Consider the following 7419-nt stretch of genomic DNA (forward strand, 5'->3'; position numbering starts at 1 on the left):
GATAACTTGGTCAGCATGGAGAAATTGGGCTGAAGGGCCTGTTCCTGTAGTCTGAGCTCATTATCACCTGCTTCTCCTATCTGCCTATTTATACTCCTGTGAAGCATGTGGCATCCTGCTATGCACTCCATACAGTGAAACTCCGATAAACTGCAGCTCTACAAAACTCTGGTTAGACCACACTTAGAGTACTGTGTCCAGTTCTGGTCGCCTCTTTATAGGAAGGATGTGGAAGTGTTGGAAAGGGTGTAGAGGAGATTTACCAGGATGCTGCCTGGTTTAGAGAATATGCATTATGAGGAGAGGCTAAGGGAGCTAGGGCTTTACTCTTTGGAGAGAAGGAGGATGAGAGGAGACATGATAGAGGTGTACAAAATATTAAGAGCAATAGATAGAGTGGACAGCCAGCGCCTCTTTCCCAGGGCACCAATGCTCAATACAAGAGGGCATGGCTTTAAAGTAATGGGTGGGAAGTTCAAGGGAGATATCAGAGGGAGGTTTTTTACCCAGAGAGTGGTTGGGGCATGGAATGGGCTGCCTGGGGTGGTGGTGGAGGCAGGTACGTTGGTCAAATTCAAGAGATTGCTAGATAAGCATATGGAGGAATTTAAAATAGAGGGATATGTGGGAGGAAGGGGTTAGATAGTCTTAGGCGTGGTTTAAAGGTCGGCACAACATGGTGGGCCGAAGGGCCTGAATTGTGCTGTACTGTTCTATGATTCTATGATTCTATGATCCTGGTGAACTTCTGCACCCTCTCTAAAATCTCCACATCCTCCTTGTAGTGTGGTGACCAGAACTGCACACAATGCTCCAAATGTGGCCTAATCAAAGTTGAATACAGCAGCAACATGACTTGCCAACTTTTATACTCAATGCCCCAACACTTGAAGGCAAGCATGCCAATACACCTTCTTTATGGCCCTACCCACTTGTGTTGCCACTTTCAGGAAGTTATGGACTTGCACCCCAAATGCACCCTTTCTCTCCACTAAATCAGGAGATTGTGGGTTCAAGCTCCACTCCAGGTATAAAATCTAAGCTAGCAGTGCCAACAGAGAACTGCCCTGCTTGAAATAGAGTTTCTTTTCCAGAAGAGGTGGTCATCATGTGAATACATAAGATCCCTGGCACAGATGCAGCAAAGTGCAAGGGATTTGTCCTAAAGAACAGATAATCTGGTCATTTATCACATTACTCTTTGTGGGAGCTTGCTGGGTACAAAATACTCTTTGTGGGAGCTTGCTGTGCACAAATTTGCGACTTATTTTCTAAAGTTAGAGCAGTGACTACAATTCAAACATTGACCATGAAGTTCTTTGGGATGTGACAAAGTTATTTAAAGATGCCTTGTGAATGTTAGATTTTCCACTTTCATTTTACACGTTATTTGTCCATGCAAGCTGTCCATGCTTGGCCAGGGAGGAAACTAGGCAATACAAACAGAAAATGCCAGCAACATTCAGCAGGTCAGGCAGTATTTGTGGAAAGAGAAACAGAGTTAATGTTTCTGGTTGAAGAACATCGATCAGAACTGGGAAAGAGCTGCTGAAAACTTGCCCGTTTTCTCAAGTTAGTTTGGATTTCAGATTTCTAGCATCTGTGTTTTTATATATACATATATTCAGCAAACTATGCAACCTGCCTTCTGGGAAGGGGGCCACATGGCATTCATTCTGGCAAACAATGGGGGCACGCAGGATCCAAAGTTAAAATCTGTGTATCTGAAAAACACTTCACCAACAGTTCAAACACAGGAGCGTGTGGTGATGTTACTGGAAAAATCAATGTTTCTCCTTGCTAATCGTTTGGAAGTTAATTTTTAACTTTTATGTTAAAAATTGTATCAAAATATGAATATAAAACCCATAGTGACACTCAGAAGAACAGATGAAGTACAAAGCACATAAAGGCAGAACTGGGTCTACGTGGCATCACCTTAATGGTTTAGTGACACACTTCTTAAATAATTCTGTACTAAGTTCTCAAACACTCTTGTAAAATGCAGCAATGTATTGCTATAACTGGATTTTAATTTAACTCAAAGAGCTTGTAACTAAATCAATACTCAGTGACAGAAAATTGCTACAGGGTTTATAACAGAGAGGAACTATAACATTGTCCGTGTCCTGATCAAGGGTCTCGACCCGAAATGTCGACTGTTTATTTCTCTCCATAGATGCTGCCTGACCTGCTGAGTTCCTCCAGCACTTTTAGTGTGTGTTGCTCCAGATTACAGCATCTGCAGAATCTCTTGTGTCTCTGTGGAACCATAATATTGCCACTTCTAAGTTATGGGATGTTTTTCACGAATGAGACTCCAACAACCTATCTGCTTTGTTAAAAAAATCTAACAAGCAAGCTAGCTACTTGAGCGTCCAAGAACAAAAACTTAAGCAGTAAAATCAGCATCAGTGACAGAGATGCAATTTATTTCAAATGTAAATAATATGAAAGTTTCTGGGAAAGTGTACTCATAGAATCAATGAAGGGCAAGTGCATACCTGATGTTAAAAATGCAACATTGGTCCAAAGCTATAAGGCAATTTTTATATGTTGCAAGTATGTGATATACTTACTTAATTGTTTGCTAAATTAAAAGACCATTGTGTTTGGAATGCTGACATAACACACAGATGAAAGTTCCCTTGATCTGATTCCTTTGATGAGTTTGTTTGTTCACAGTTCCTACTAACTGTGGAAACAAAAACTTGCCACATCCACAGCATAAAATGGCCAATAATTTGGCATTCAGCAGGGTTGTGCTGGATCCCATTCACTGCTCAGACTCCTCACCAATAGACTCTGCCTACCCACATGTTTGGCAGATGCAGAGGACTGAACACTGGCCACCTGAACCTGACAAGCATCTGGCACGTTGGGAGGAGGCTCCAAGAAATGAGTAGGCATCAGGCAGTGCATCCTAATGCCCCAACCCCAGAATGATTGCAGCTAAAAGCTGTAAAAGTATTATAGTCAGTCTTAAATGTCTCTGATAATCATTCATTTTTAAAAACTCTCTTTAAATCTTGTTAAAACATTAACATTATTTTAAAAATAAAAATATTAAAACAAACAAACAATAAAAAAATGGTTAAATTAAGCAAAAAAAGTACCTTTATCCACAGGGTAGAAAAATGGATAGGCTTGGCGTTGCAATACCAGCAATCCCTGGCTTAAAACTGAGATCCTGATGTGGGGTGCACCAACATCTTCTCTTCAGCAGGCTACAGCTCCACCACTGGGTACAATGGTGAGTCCAGCAACAGAGCCAACTATCAGTTGCACTACCTCTTTGATTTCTGTGTTTGGTTAGACAAGCGCACAGATTTGGGATTTCCTGATGCATGCATAAGTGCTAGCTGGTAGATTCTTTTGGAAACACCGTCCATCAGTTATCTTGACTTGGCATAGTAACAGTCTCACTTAGAGAAGTTATAAGGATTCGGTGTGACTCTCTGAAATAATAAGCTCTAACATATTTGATTGTTATTAAAAAGAATCTAGTTCATTTATTTAGTAATTTTCTTTCTTCAAGGAAGGAAAGCCAGAGTTCTTAATCCATCTAATCTGTACATAAGTGCAGACCCACCAAAGTCACCTTCTTAACTCCCCTGAAATGACCAAACAAGCCACTCATTTCAGGGACATTTAAGGATGGCAAATAAATAATGGCTTTGCTAGGGAACTTCCCTTGAATGCATAAAATAAAGAAGATATTCATCTTTGTTTATAGTAAATTAGTGAAGGTGCATTCCAGTAATACAATAAAGTCCATTGTATATTTAGGTGCAATTAGTCCATTTATTGACATAGTCTAAATTTTACGTCTTAAGACCAAACTAAATTTCTCCTCAGTTTTTTTTCAGAGTATTAACTAAAAATGTAAACTCATCAGATTGTTTTTATGCCCTTTTACTGAGATTTTATTTAATAGCCAGTAAATAGCTCCACAGGGAGGGTTATATTAAAGTTAAGGATAAAGGCTCCTTGTTGCAATATGAGTAATTCTCGTCACACAGTGTTGGGTGCATACAAATTCCATCAGAGTCCTCCACAATATTAGTCAGTGAAACAGCTGCCTGAGTCTTTCACAGCAATGCTAAACTAAATATACTGGTAAAATTAAAGTTGATTGCTTACAGAATGTGATACGGCAGTCCCTTTACATTTTTCTTTGTACATTTTGTAAATAATCAAAAAATTTGATACTTTGACTTTTGCAGTCTTAGTGAAAAAAGCCTTAGCAGCCTCCAGAAGATTACTTTTGAGCTTTGCTCTTAATGTTGCCTCTTTTTTTTAAATGTCCATGCCAATATGTAGGGGATGCAAGAAGTGAGAACAGCTTAGCATTAATATAGGTATTGTGAATAAGGATTACCACAATTACTTTTTGAATTGTGGCAATGAAATCAGATTCAACAGTAGCTTTGAAAGAATTGGATATATACTTGAAAAACAAAAGCTAGTAGGCCTGTTGGGAAGAAGGTAATTGGACAATAACAAAGTAAATAGAAGCAGGTGTAGGCCATTTGGCCCTTCATGTCCACTCGACCATTCAATAAGGACAGAGCTGACCTTTTACCCTTTCACTCTCTCATACTAACTCCATATCCCTTGATTCCTTTAACACTTAAAATCTAATGATCCCTATCTTCAATACATTCAGCAACTGAGCCTCCATGTCCTTCCAGGTACAGAATTCCAAAGATCTGTCTTCCTCTCTTGACAGTCCCGAGGGATCAAGGATGACTTGCTATCACTCTAGCTTTGTGGGTTCTGACAAAGCCAATGTGGAAATACCAACCCTTCGACAGATGGGGCAGAACTGGTTGATAGGGCTGGCGGCTGGGTGACTTGCGTGATCTGCTTTTTCCCATGTGTGCTCCCAATGCATGGGCCTTGAGGTTCTCAATACTATTCTGAATGCTCCTTCTTCACTTTGAACAGTTTCGGGCCAGAGATTCCCAGGATTCAGTAGGGATTTTGCAGTTCTTCAAGGAGGCTTTGAACATAGCCTTGATCTTTTCTTCTGTTCGCCTGGTAATCCTTACCTATGACAGTTTTGGAAGTCTGGTGTCAGCTAAGTGCAAGGTTGGTTCAATATAGCCAACAAAGCATAACCAGGATCTTAATACTGGGACTGTTGGCCTGGGAGAGGACACTAATCCTTCCAGTGAACTTGGAGGGTTTTGCAGAGACAGCACAGGTGGTACTTTTCCTGTGCAATAAATAACCTCTTAATGAAGGCATTTCATCTTATCTTCATCCTGAATAACCAGTCCCTTATTTTGAGATTGCAGTCCCTGGTTGTAAGGCCCCCAGCCAAGGAAATATCAACTCCATATCTACCCTATGAAGGCCTTTAAGAATTTTGTATTTTTTTATTGAAATCACCTCTCATTCTTCTAAACTCAAGAGAGAATATACACTCTCTGCATAATCTCTCCTCATATGTCAAATGTGCCATCCCAGGAAATAATCTGTGAACCTTCACTTCACTCCTTTATCACAAGCATATACTTCCTTAAGTCAGGAGACCAGACCTGTACATGATATTCTTGATGTTGCCTCATGTGAGCTCCATACACTGGGAGCAAAACTACTCTACTCTACTTTTGTACTCAAATCTTCTTCCAATAAAGACCAACATAGCATTTCCCTTCCTAATTGCTTGCTGAACCTGTGTATTAACTTTCAGTGATTTGTGTACAATGACACCAAGATTCTTTTGAACACCAACGCCTTTCAGTCCTTCATCATGAAAATATACCATGGCCTTCTATTTTTGCTACTGAATTCTTTCAAACAGCTAAATAGGCTAGCGCCCACTGATCAATATCTCTTAGAATGTGGGTTGTGGGTTGAAAACTGACCCAATTTAAATACTTATTTCCATCAGTCTTTAAAATTTTAGCTGACTCAGAATCATAGGCTTTCATCTATCTAGTAATGTGTTTTTTTTACCCTGTGGGTTATTGTCGGTGCAAAGTTATTTCTGCTTTTACCAACACTGATTTAAATGTTATGTTTTCTGAATGAGGATTACTGTACGAGGTCTGACATTTTCATAAAGCAAAAAGTGTTTGAGTTACATTTCGGCTGCAGCTACAACTCTTGAAGAGAACGCAGTTGAAAAAGTGAAAACCTCAGAGTTTTACAGTCCAACATGACTCCAAGGAGAAGTCAACTTATGTCTGATAACATATGGAGTGTGTAACCATTGTGGGTCTGCACTTGTGGGCACCTGGCCATTCCCTAACCCTAAATATTGAAAATCTAAATGTTCAGCGTATGGAGATTCTCCCACTGCTCTCTTAAAATAGTTTAGTGCTAACCATGTTTAAACTGTAATCACTGAGGAAGGAACACTGAGCTCTCTTGTAATGACGCATCCTCAGAGCTCCCCACTGGGCAAGACAGTGTGAGCTGAAACCTAGTCCAAAGAGGAATGAAATACTTCAGATACTGTGTTAAATTATGACAGGAATTCCTGAAGTACTGCCAAAAAATGAATGATGAATGCCATTCACAATAGCACCATTGTTTGTACCATTTACTCTTTTACTGTTGTATGTATATACTGTATATATATTATTCAAGATGAGCTCACTACTTGTAACTCTTTGTAAGATAGTTTAACAGACAAACCAATTCTGAGTGTCTTAACATCTGATTGATGTTCTATAACTATCTGCAATGTCACAGTTGGAGTGTTGTGTACAGTTTTGGGCTACATACTATAAGGGATTAAGACATATTACAGGATGCAGATTGACGTGAGGAAAGATGTGAAAATTTGGGTCTGTTTCATTGGAACAAGCAAATTAAAGGTTGATTTATAAGATAAGATATTTATTTATTAGTCACATGTACATTGAAACACACAGTGAAATGCGTCTTTTTGCGTTACTGAGAATGTGCTGGGGGCAGCCCACAAGTGTCGCCACTCTTCCAGCGCCAACATAGCATGCCCACAGATCTTAACCTGTATGTCTTTGGAATGTGGGAGGAAACCGGAGCACCCGGAGGAAACCCACGCAGACACGGGAAGAATGCACAAACTCCTTACAGACAGTGGCCAGAATTGAACCCAGGTCGCTGGCGCTGTAATAGCGTTACACTAACCGCTGCACTACTGTGCCGCCTGATAGAAATATTAAAGATTTAAGTCAAGGTGGATGTAAACAGTCAATTTCCTTTGGAGCTAGAACAAGCATATATAAATATAAGATAAATGGGGAAAGACTTAGGACAGAGTACTGGAGAATTGTTTTTTTACACAAAGGTTTGTGAATTTGTGCAGTGATTCAAGTAAAAACCAAGTCAAATTTTAAGAATAAGTTAGGTAGGTAGTTGAAGGAAAGGGACATCAATATGGAAACGTAATGGATGCATAAACTTAAGACTACCATTTGT

This window comes from Pristis pectinata, chromosome 18 (genome assembly GCF_009764475.1).
Source record: "Pristis pectinata isolate sPriPec2 chromosome 18, sPriPec2.1.pri, whole genome shotgun sequence".
Taxonomy (NCBI): Eukaryota; Metazoa; Chordata; class Chondrichthyes; order Rhinopristiformes; family Pristidae; genus Pristis; species Pristis pectinata.